Genomic DNA, 12,883 nt, shown 5'->3' with positions numbered 1-12,883 from the left:
CAATGGTCAACACCGATGGGAGTAGTCTGACTTAAATCAATATTCAAGGTGCAAGAAATATGGATGAACATGCTTATCACTATTGCCCTCTGCATGTTCCTGGGCAATGATCTGCACTGGAGAAGCCTGTTCTACACATGGAGGCTTCCTTACATTTTGGAACCTTGGATCTCTAGATTCCAAAATATGTGAGAGTCTCCACATATCGAGGTGGTTTCCTTGCTACAAAGCTTGTGCTCCTGCACATACTTTCCACTCCTTGTCCGTTCTGGGTGAAGTAGAAAATGAAACTACATGATCTCATCTGGGACCCCTGAAAGGAGAACTCAGAAAGACCTCCCTACTTTTAGGGAAAGGGGTGATAAGAAAAACTACCCATCTTCTTGGGCAGAGACAAGACCGGTTGCTTGGGGAATCCATTGAGTCATTTACTTCTGTGGGTCAGTTGTAAATGAATAAATGTGGATCTAATTCAGCCCACTTACCTCTTTATTTCCAGCTTCAGGGTCAATGCAGGAATGGCCTCCACTGCTGTTTTCCAAATGCTCCCTTCTCACAATCTTTCCTCATAGCAAAGCAATAGACAAAAACAGAAGCACAGCTGTCCTTGTAGCCTATGCAACAATGCTTCTCTGTGTGCATCACCCAATTTACAACTTTTAAACAGGATGCACATCTAGATATTAATTCCCATCCATTTATTCATACATAGAAATATGCATCTTTTTGAAAGCAGCGCAAAGAAAACACATTTGCACTCCAGAGGGCCTACAGATGTGCATCTGATTTACACCTCTAATCTAGAAATTTGTATATTTATCTCCTTAATGTGTGGCAAAGAAGCACAGGACCTTCTTCCCCCCACTATTTTTTTTTAATCCCACACAACAAATATAACAAAAGAAGATCATTACGTACAACCCATAACATTTCCCCCCACAGGCCTTCATTTGTCGCAGCTTGTTGTGTAGCTTGCTGTCTTTTTATTGGTTAGAAGTTTAGACTACCTGTTATATTGGTTCTATAGAGTTCTGAAACAGCAAATCTGGTAGTTGAAGGACAAGAAAATCTCTCTCACTCTCTCTCTATTGTGTGGTTTTTAATACTTCAATCGTTGTCATGGCACTGCAGATGCATTAATGTTGAATCTGGTCATACAATGTCTCTTAGAGTCCTTTTATAACCATTATGATACTTGACTTCAATTGGCACTTTCATGACTAAGGAAGAATATCTTGATATTTCTTTGTCTTGGGAAATGTTGGCTTCATTGTATTAAAATTACAGGCTTGGGGTCTTGCGGTGGAGAAGCGATAGTGCTTCCATCCTACACAAAGAAAGATCTGTGTTCTCAAAATCTTGTGACTTGCTTGAAATGTAGTAATTTGTATCCCAACAACTCATTTGGTATTCTCATACCCTATTCCCCCAAACAAAGTTCCTCTTTCTCTGTAAGCTCAGTTTATCTTTCGACTATTCAAATGAAATTGAGCTTTGCTTACAAATGAGAACTTTTTAAATACCTTCCTCTAATCTAATGGTGGTAACCTTTTCAGTTCTAACATTGCCGTTGTTACACAAGACACCTTCACGGGTGCTCATCTATACTGTATTGTGATTGTGGTGGTGAAACCTCTGGCACTCACTGGCTGAATGTGTGTTATAATTCAGAATGTTCATTTGTTCATGGAACAAAGCAGGTTACAGACTGGCTTCTGTGAGGAATGGAAAAGTTATCAGCATGGCTGGGATAAGAGCACAGGGGATAGCTGAAGAAGAGGCAAAGAAATGAAGGAAAGCTAATAGATTGGGAGCTCAGAGGCATGGTGTAAGTTGGGAATATGTGCAAAATTACACTAACTGCTTTGTTTGTGTCTTTAGTTACCCTTCGCCTGTGTCTGATTTCTGTTCAGAGTTGAGATGCTAGCTGTAGTGGGCATTTTGAAACCGCTCAAGGCTACAGGCCTCTGGCACGACTCACCCACCCACACCCACCCTTTCTCCAATGAATGTGGGTATGTGCATTGGCAGGTATAAAGCCAAGGCAGGATTCAGCAGTGATGTGCGAGGGTGTTGGTGATGATGTTAGAGCTCTCTTCAAACTTGGATCTCTTGATATACAGGTTGCTGTACTTATTGGAGGTTGCCGCCCACACACTTCTATTGTGCTTGCTGCTGGTGTGGTGGCTTCTCTGTAAAACCTCTTTAAACAGCTTGCAGCAGAGTTTCTTCCTGGCGGCAGACGACAAGAGACTACGAGACTTGTGCAAAATACTCAGTCAAGAGTTACTTTATTTCTTGGCTGGTTCACAAGCGACTATATACAAAACTATTTATATACAGTACATACAGTATAAACTCACAGCATGTGGGTACTCTTTCCTCATGCAGTCAAATGCAACCTGCAACTTCCTCTTTTTTATTTTCGTCCCAAGCTATAACCAATCAGCCTGGATTGTCACTCCTAACTATTAAAGAAAACTTCTTTAGAAGAAGAAGAAGAGTTTGGACTTGATATTCCGACTTTCACTCCCCTTAAGGAGTCTCAGAGTGGCTAACATTCTCTTTTCCCATCCTCCCCCACGACAAACACTCTGTGAGGTGAGTGAGGCTGAGAGACTTCAGAGAAGTGTGACTGGCCCAAGGTCACCCAGCAGCTGCATGTGGAGGAGCGGGGAAGCGAACCCGGTTCACCAGATTACGAGTCCACCGCTCTTAACCACTACACCACACTGGCTCTCTTTAAAGCTACAAACACCTTTTTCTGTTTCTTTGAAGAATGACTTCCTAACAGTACTTAGTAGTATAGTTTATGATGCAGCAGCATATCTTGACTTTATGTACATCATGTGTTCGAATTGTCTTGTGTCTTGAAGCAATAAAACACTTTACACTTAACTGTGTGGGCAAGGAGTATTCTTCAGTATCTACTCTGGAAAGGCTGACAATGAGAAAGGAGAAGATTCTGAAACTTTGCTTGACTGTTCTGCTGGTGATGCGCAACTCTGCTAATCATACTAGTATAGGTGTGGTATCAAAACACAGTCAATGGAGGATTAAGGAAGGGTGCAGAGTAGGCAATGAACCGAGTTTGGGCATTAAAATGTAGGGGTGCTTTAGGACACGATCTCTATGAATTCCAGTGTGAACTGGTTAGATCTATGCCTCCTGCACTAAAATGCAGATTGGAAGGTAGTTATCCTTCAGATTTTGCACTTCTCCAAATTTTGCAGCAAAGTTCCTGGCTCAAAAAAGTATACCAAAATGCATTTCAGATGTGTCTTTTAGAATGTCATCTATTTTAGAAATATATACACTGGAATAAAAGATGTATTTAAATACATATTTGGGGATGAAATACATTTTTACATACAAATGTTCATGCAGAGCCGCCCCTCTTAATCAGAGATTAATGCAGAAGTGGGACAGTACAGAACTATGAATGAACATATGGAAAACTGGCATGGACTGGGAATGGGATGTAATTAATTGAATGCAAACAGTGCTCTGAAAAACAGGCCTCTTTTAACCGACTCCTATACTGTACTCTGGGACTGTAACTCAGCGTCTTTGCAGTTCCCCTTAGCTAGCTGCTTAATCTATTACCTCACTAATGCAAAGGTGGAAATAAAATGAATTTGGCTCACCTAAACAGCCTTGCATCCTAATTAGAAGGAATGATAAGCTGATGAGTTTGCATGTTCTCTGGTCCTATTATGGTTTTCTTTGAGGGCCATATCATATTCCAAGGGGTGTTGAGTTTGCAGCTCTGCATTGATACACTTAAAAGTTCCTCTGGTAGCCCTTTTTTTAAGTATACATTTTGGAGAAACAGTGTGATGCTAGTTTCCCACTGCATCTGGGAAGAGGATGCTGGACTAGAGGGTCCATTGGCTTCATCTTCTTATATTCTTATGTTGCTTGTTTCAACAATTGATCTACCACTTAAGATGCAAGTTTCATGAGGTATACAGTAAGATTACAAAACACACACACACACACACACACACACACAGTGGATAAAATCAATTAAAATAAATCATAACAGAAAACCTACTTCACTTTAAATGTCCATTGAGGTGGCCTGTCTGATCTTAGCCAAGAGGAAGTTCCACAGAATCAGACCCACAATACTGAATGTCCATCTCCTGGTGGATACAAGCCATTCATCTGAGTCAGATGGGTCCAAGAATAGAGACTCTAGCCAAGATCCCATGATTGGGCATGGATTTAAGGAGTTTCTACATGCTAAGACCCTTAGACCAAGCTGAAATCTGCCTCTTGTTAGGAGATATACCCCTAGAGGATTAGTTCATAGTATATCCCTATGGGTTTAATACCCTGCTCATTCTCCTTATCTCCTAATGCTTCTTCTTATGCCCTCAAGTTCCTTTCTCTTGATGCTTATCAAAGCCCCTTTTCACATTCATATCTCAGATTTGCATTTCAAATAAGAAACCCAAGGAATGAAGTAGCACATCAAAATGCAGCAGAGACTAAAAAGCACACAACTCATTTTATGAATGTTAACTAAAGCCTCTAGGTTCTTCCTGTGGCTAATATCACTTGTGTAACAATTCTGCAGACACTATAGCTCAGTCAAAGAACCAGTTGCTGGGGCACAGCAACAGGAGAGCACTCCTGCCCTCCTTTCCTGCTTGTTGGCATCTGATTGGATACTGTCGGAAACGGGATGCTAGACTAGGTAGACCTTTGGTGTGATCCATCAGACATGACATGATGTTCGATCAGTGATCCAATTCAGAATTACTTCTGACAGGCAACAGCTCTCCATAGTCTGAGGCAGGTTCGCTCCCCGCCCCCAGATGTTACCTGAAGTCCTTTGTGTAGAAATGCCACGTTTGATACTTGCAAAGAATTTGCTCTACCACTGCACTGATCCTCCTCTCCATGTGGGAAACCATGACAAATGCTCTCTTCTCCTGCAGTTTCATGGTGCTGCAAGGCCAAGGAAAGAGGCTATTCCTACCACCTACCAGCAACAAAAGTATCACACTTCACCCACAGCCTTTCATAAAACCTCACTATCCTTTGCAAACCTGCATCATCATCATCATCACCACCTGAGGCACTTCTCCGCGAGCCCCCTTCATGAGAGGTCCAGAGGATGACAACATGAGAATGGGCCTCTTCTGTGGTGGTCCCTCATTTGTGGAATGCTCTCTCCGGGACATTGATTACATATCTTCATTACATATCTTTAGGCACCAGGTGAAAATATTCTTATTCTCCTAGACCATTAAACAATCTATGGCCGTTTAACATGTGTGGGAGGAGGGGTATTGTTTTGTATTATGTATTTTGTGCTTTTAAATTGCCCTGTGATCTTTGGATGAAGGGAGGTAGAATTAAATAAATAAATAAATAAATAATCCGTGTATGCTCAGTGGTGAAAGTCTGCTTGCTCCTACCTTTGCCTCTACTTTTGAAACATGCGGTAGTGCAGTCACACTAGACACAGAATTGTGCATGGATGTAGCACCTTTACAAAGGCTCATAACATGGAGAGATTGCATTTTTACCTCTTCACAACACTTCTCTAATAAACAGGTGGAGTCCTGAAATCATTTTAGAAGTCACTAAGCAATGCATTTAAAAATCAAAACAGTTTCAAACGATTATGAAAAACTCAGAAAAATAGCCCACATTAAACATAAGGATTAAATCGTGACTGTTTTGCAGCTTTCCCCAAAGGTCACTTGATGCTTACAGGGTGGGGGTTTTTTGGTACACATGGCTCAGGGTGGGAAAACACTTAAAATGTGAAATGAAGAAATGACTAATCTACAAATACTAAAGGCAGATTGCCCAGATTCAGGGGAACCCTGCAGGTATGTCAGAAAGAATCATGACCTCACTTGTGGAGGGAAATGGATGTATACGCTACTTAATTATAGCACTCATAGTGAGTGGGACCTTAGGTTTATTTTCATTCCTTCAAATGTTTATTATTTTGAAATGTGATCCGAGTATTTAAGTGTTGCAGGAATCCAATGTGCTTGAGAGTTAAAGCACTATCTGGATTCTATAACAGCCATAAGTAAAAATCTCTTAGGATCTGGTGGATCATCCATGGTTCAGAAAGGCCGTGTTTGCGTTTTCTCTTTCTCTCTCTCTCTCTCTGAGATACATTGCAAGCTAAAAAAACTGTATCGCAAAGAACTTCATTTGGTCTTCATTTCATGCCTACAAACAGATATTTGTCATGCAAGAAACTTAATTAGTACTGTTCTCAGAAGTCTTCTGCACTTTTCTTTGCCTCTTACATAAAGCCAATAGGGCAAATCTATCCCTGACTGATTTCCATAATGGGTGTGGTGTTTGTTTTTTTTGTTTTTTTTTGGGGGGGGGTAACCATACTCTATTCTCTACATCTAATAGACATATTTTCTTCTTCCAGCCATTGTGAAATCCTGCAGCAGTTTAACTCCTACTTACTATTTTAAGGTTCAGAATATCTTGCAACCTTTTTTTTAACGCGTCAATTAATAAGGAGACCTTCTGTTTCTACGACAGTTTCTCGGGTGTCAAGTGGACTTGAGTCCTATTATAAAGTCATAGGCAATATCCAAAGAAGGAAAGAATCACAGGGTATTAAAAATTACTTACAATATACGACTGGTGATAAAAATCGCATACAGCCTCCTACCTACGCCTTTTAGCTAGAGATGCTTGAACTTGGGACCTTGTGCATGCAAAACACCTGTTTTCTCTACCACTGAGCTATGGCCCATCCCATGGGATAGGAAGAAACCAGTTCACACTTTTCGCTGGGAACTAACAGAGAATTTTCAGCCTCCTGATAAAACCACCATGCCCAGGATTTTCTGGGGGAAGCTGTGCCAATTAAACTGGCTTAAAAAACAAAATAGGGGCACAATGACATCCTAGAGTAAAGCCAACCCATGCCCAGCAGACATACCCCTGACTTGAGGCTTCAGTCAAGGCCAGGCATAGGCCAAGTCGGCCCTCCAGATGTTTTGGGACTACAACTCCTATCATCCCTGACCACTGGTCCTGTTAGCTAGGGATGATGGGAGTCGTAGTCCCAAAACATCAGGAGGGCCATGTTTGCCTATGCCTGGTCAAGGCCTCTCAGGCAAAGACACCCGGAGGACCTGCCAAGCTGACATGCAAATACAGTGGTACCTTGGGTTACAGACGCTTCAGGTTACAGACGCTTCAGGTTACAGACTCCACTAACCCAGAAATAGTACCTTGGGTTAAGAATTTTGCTTCAGGATGAAAACAGAAATTGGGTGGTGACAGTGGGAGGCCCCATTAGCTAAAGTGGTACCTCAGGTTAAGAACAGTTTCATGTTAAGAACGGACCTCCAGAACGAATTAAGTTCTTAACCCGAGGTACCACTGTATATTCCGCAAGTCAAAGAAAACAAGTCCAGAAATTACAAGCTCATTAAAAGCAAAGGGAAAGTGCAGCATCTTAGTTCATCAAGCACTTTTGCCATCTGATCCCGGCAACCATACTGTGGAAAGCAGTAATAAAAGAAAGACACATGCAGGTCTGCATCAACCCAAAGGAAATTGTCCCTGCCTAATGAGGGTTGATTTGGCTTTATGTGCCTCATCACAATAACAGTCACCAAATACACCAAGGCAGCTGCTAGTGTCAAAGCTGAGGTTGGATGGTTACAAGAGAATATGAAGCATCATTTGCTTTCCCTGAGCAAATGAGAACGCCATATATTATATACCAACATTGTAGGCAGCGGATGTTCTTCCTTCGCTTAGTGGTTTTTAATTCTCAGGGAGTGTTTACATGAAAGATAAGCGTACATTGCTTGATTTATTTGTCTGTAGGAGTATTCAAGAGGTGATGCACAGTTACTTCTGTACAGTGTAGGAGTCAATGATCCTGCTCTCCCCACCCCCTTGGAAGATAATGTTTTCTGACACAATGTGAACACATCCCAGATTCTTAGCTGCACTTCCTAGAGTGGAAGCCACTATATTCTGTGCTGTAGATCCAAACGCCTGGGTTAGAGGGCTATATGGCTACAACGTTCTGGTGAATTTACTCTTTGGAAATAAGACTGTTTCTTTGCCTTAAAAACTAAATTGCTCCTCACTTTCAAACATCTCTCAGAACCACTGATGACACCCACATTACAAAACTCTCCCACGTGACTTCACCACCACAGAAAGGATATGAGTGGCTTCTTGTTTAGAAGGCCCCATGCGCTGTGATTCAATCTCTCCAAAATGTGAAGCTCACAGATCAAACATAAGGTGATATTATGGCAGTGAACAAAGCTGTACTGTAATTTTTGAATAAATGTTTTTTTAATTAAAAACAAGGTAAGATGTTCTAGTATCCCGGTGCATTTCAGTTGGTTATCAGTGAGAAGAGCACAATAATTCAAGAGTGTTAAGGAGTTGGAATCCATAAACTATTTGGAAATGTTTGATTCTGGCTGTCTTTGAGTGGGACCCAGCCTAAATGAAACACTTTCAGGTACCATTGATTTAAATGAGCGATGGGGAAATAAATGCTTTCCTGTGATTGGATTACATCCTTAAGGCATTTGTGCAACTGAATTGTGTCTGGTTATGTGAACATGGCCAGAGATGTGATCATGGGAGAAGCACGTGGATACAGAAAGTTGCACTTTTCTGATCAATGAAGATCTGCAAGGGCCATAATGTCTAGGGCTACTGAGGGGCGGAGTCCAACAAGAGTTGGAGGGTTTCTCATTCTTGATATAAAACAATTAACAGAATTAATTCATTGCGACAGGACATCATAATTGTATTCAATACTGTTCCCCAAGGTCATGTTCTATGGGAAGCTGGCTTCCAGCACCAGGCCAGTTGGCAGGCCAACACTGTGTTACAAAGATGTGTTACAAACACTGTGTTACAAAGACAATGACATGAAGGCTGGCAACATGAACCCCACCATGTGGGAATTCCTTGCAGATGACCCCAGTGCCTGGAGACAGGCAGTCAAGTCATGTATCCATAGCAGTGACCAGAGCAGAAATGGCCGCTAGGAGGAGCACAGAGAGAAGAAACACCATAGTGCATTTGCAGCAGCACAACTAGATGCCTTCACATGCCCCAGCTGCAACAAAACATGTCTCTCCCACATCTATATCTATAGCCACAGCAGGCGCTGCAACCGTCCAACAGTTTGACCTCACCCCAAAGGCACACTCCTCCATTGTCTCTCAAGACAGATGGATGCCAGCATCTAATGCTGTGCCACCAGAGTACTGTTGGTGCAATGAGGCTGTCATTCACTCTGCTTACCCTGCGCAAACCCCAAAAATTTGCTGTGGAGAGCACCCCAACCCTCCAAAAGGTTGGGAGACTGGAAGAAAAAGGAGAAAAAGGGAAAGTTCCATTGCACACAGAGAAATCCCTTGCACCAATAGAGCTACAGTGGTGGATGCAGCCCATTAGTAGCTTTTTGAAAAACGATGAGACAAATTCACAGGGATGTTGTTTACCAGCAACTATTAACTAAGGTGGCTCAAAGTGGAACATCCATGTGCAGAAGCAGTCCCCCTAAAGCCTAGGGGGACCAGAGGGGAAATGGTTCTCCCCATAATGTCCTTTTTATGAGCATTCTGAGATGCACTATTGTTGAAGGTCGAGCAGTGAACCAAATGTATCTTTGATCTGATCCAACAAGGCAATTCTTACATTTTTATGTTCTCCAAATGAATGAGCAGCTAGTTCATGTGGCATGCCTCCAACAAAACAAAACAAACAAACAAACAGGGAGGGAGGGAGGGAGGGAGGGAGGGAGGGAGGGAGGGAGGGAGGAAGCTACCTGGGAGTAAAAGTAGTTACAGAATGCATTGCAGTCATCAAAAATCCTCATTCTTCTCTTCATCTGAAAACATGAGCAGAAATGCTTATCTTTCTTGCAAATCAGACATACCGGTAAATAAGACGGAAAAATTGCTCTTAGAGCACACCGGGGAGTTTAAAAAGGAAGCACGTGAACCTGCTTGGAAAACAGGATGGGAAAGCATCAACACAAAACAAGATGAATCTTTTCCCATGTTGCTACTGCTAGAGACTGAGCATGGGAGTCCCAGTACAACTTGTAAGGGATGAAAATCAGGAGGAAAAATGCCGCACACCAGTCCACATTTGTTGTGGCCTAATTCTTATGTAAAGACTGAAATCAGTTTCTTTCTCATTTTTTGGACTTTCTAGTTTTTAGACTCTTATAGCAATTTAAGCATGCCATTTCAGAAAAGAAAAGGTCAAGACACTTGCCTAGTCTGATTAACTCAGAAATCAAAATCCCTATCACAGGGTGGGGAACCTGTGGTCCCTTTCCATCAATATTGCCAGTGGTCAGGAAGGGTTGGTGTTCCTTGTCAAAGTCGACAACTTCCTTGATAACTTCCTCGTCAAGGTTGCCTGGAAATAACTAAGAACTCCATCCAAGCTTGAATTAATCACGAGGATAAATTTATATGAGGGACAATGTGCTATAAATGTGCTCAAGCATTCCGGAACAAATTCCATTTCAAAAGAAAGTGTGCCATACACACAAACCTTAAAATCAACCCCCTTGTAGCCACTTCTCAGGAGCATCTGAGGAACGACTCCTTGTTTATCTCTTTTTCTGGAGAAGTCTGCATTGATTATGACAATGATATGACATTGTGTGAGCAGAGAAAACCTCTCATGACCTTTTGGAGCAGGCTCCCTTTGCTTTGTTAACATTCATCATATTACAGATGTCTGACTTTGCGAATCCATATTGGACGACATCTGCCTACAAAACCCCAGGAAACCTGTTGTTTGCAACACTGCGGGGAAGTATCAGTACACCACCTCCTCATAAATATTTTTGAGCTCGCATGAGTCACAGGAGAAGCGAGCTCGTTTTTTTAAATAGCTCCAACGCTGTGGCAACTCTCCTCCATTCATGCACGCTATAACTAGCGGCCTCCAAGGTTATTACTATTTCCATTAAGTTAGATATCCATGTGGAACTAAATTACCTGAGATACCTGTAGATACAGGATGGAAAGCAGGAGAAAGATGAAACTCCCCAAGGGCACATAGAAATAAAGAAGTTATTGTCCAAGGTGGTTTGAATTAAAATTCTTCTTCAGGAGAAATGCAAAAAAGAGCAATGAACACTGGGATGCCACAAAAGGTGCTTTAAACCAGCACAGGCTTCTGTCAATGGAAGGAGTAGGGAGATCATTTTTTGCAAATTCCCCTTTTCACCTGCAGCCATTCCCCCCCCCCCCCGGTGCCTCCCATGCTATTCCAAAGGGGGCCCCCAACCCTCTGGAGCAGATGTTGAGAGGGGTGCGAGCAGGGCTTTTTTTAGCCAGAATCCGCCAGAACTCAGTTCTTGCACCTAGTGGGCTCCATGCCATTCTGAGAGAATGAGAGAGGTGTTTATGGTGAGTTCCGGCACCTCTTTTTCTAGAAATATAGTTCTGGGTATGTGGGAAAGGGAGCACCAAGGAGGATTTCCTTCCTCGCTTTCCCGTACTGACTCCTCCACTGGATTAAAGAGCCTCCTGGTGAATGGAAGGAAGCACAATTGAATAAGACCTTTGTACACAGTATAATACCGTACTTTGTGCAGAGTATTTATACCTCACAATATAAGGGTAAAGTGAATGTCAATAAAAAAAGATAGAAGATGATAAAGCTCTTACATAACAATTGTAACACAGATGTTAAAAACATATAAATGCTCCTCAATACAAATAGGAGTGGAACAAAATGAAGGTCAGAACTGCCAGATGCCAAAAGCCTTGAAAAGCAGCCCCCAATGTTCTCTAGGGAGTTTTGTCAGCAAATGGATTTGAGGTCCAGCTGCAAGTACCACCTTTAGGCATCAAGCAGCGTACACATCACACTTGCACAGAACTGCAAAGGAAAAATCAATCATTTAATTACATTTCCAGGTCTCTACCAAATGGGGAAAGTGTGTAATCACGAAAAATGGATGTAAATCTGAGAGAAATCAAAAAGTGTTAGGGGGAGAAACCAAAACAGTTATCAGACACACCTGTAAAAGCTAACGATCCCCGCACCAGCAGAAAAATAACTATCCAGAAAAAGGGAATGAGAAAATCAATAACAATAAATAACAGAAGCAATGCAAATCTTCTTACTGTAGGTACTAAGCTATGTACAGTAAGTATACAGTCCTTTTTTGCAGCAGGAATGTAGCCTATTTTACAAAAGAAAGAGCCATGCAGATTGCTTTGCCCACCTTTTGCCTCTTATCCCTTGCCTAACGCTGGCATATTATTATTATTATTATTATTATTATTATTATTATTATTATTAGACTCTGGAAGGTGACACATAAGGATATGCAGTCCTTGAGTTGCAAAGGATTCCAGTATTAGATAAATATGTTGATAAATGAAACATTGTGGCCCGATGCATGTGAATAAACAGGTTTTCTTTTGATGGTAGGGTCTTCATAATTGACATTATTATTATTATTATACATTTTAAAATGTCATGCTGACCTAAAATGTTTTAGTTTTAGATGTGATTGTAAGAAAACCATGCTCAGACGTTCACTTCTAAACTGGAAATCTTTTGGACGGTGATTTTTTTTTTTTTTAAGGGATAATTAGATGCCTTCTTCCCTATCCATGAAATCTTCTTTTGTCACCAAGCATTGCATTATGTCACATTTTGTTATATGGCACCACATCATAAGGCTTTGCATTCCTTTGTTGTAACATGTGTCAAAAATAGCAAGGGTACTTTTTAAAAGACCATTATGTCTGCCTTCCAAAGTTTGGGCAACTGTGGAGTAAGCACACATGCACAAAAGAATAATTAACCATTTGAATTGTAATAGTAAAACATAAAATGTATAAATATATTA

Source organism: Podarcis cretensis (assembly GCF_951804945.1).
Source record: "Podarcis cretensis genome assembly, chromosome: 10".
Classification (NCBI taxonomy): domain Eukaryota; kingdom Metazoa; phylum Chordata; class Lepidosauria; order Squamata; family Lacertidae; genus Podarcis; species Podarcis cretensis.
This window is presented reverse-complemented; position numbering follows the sequence as displayed.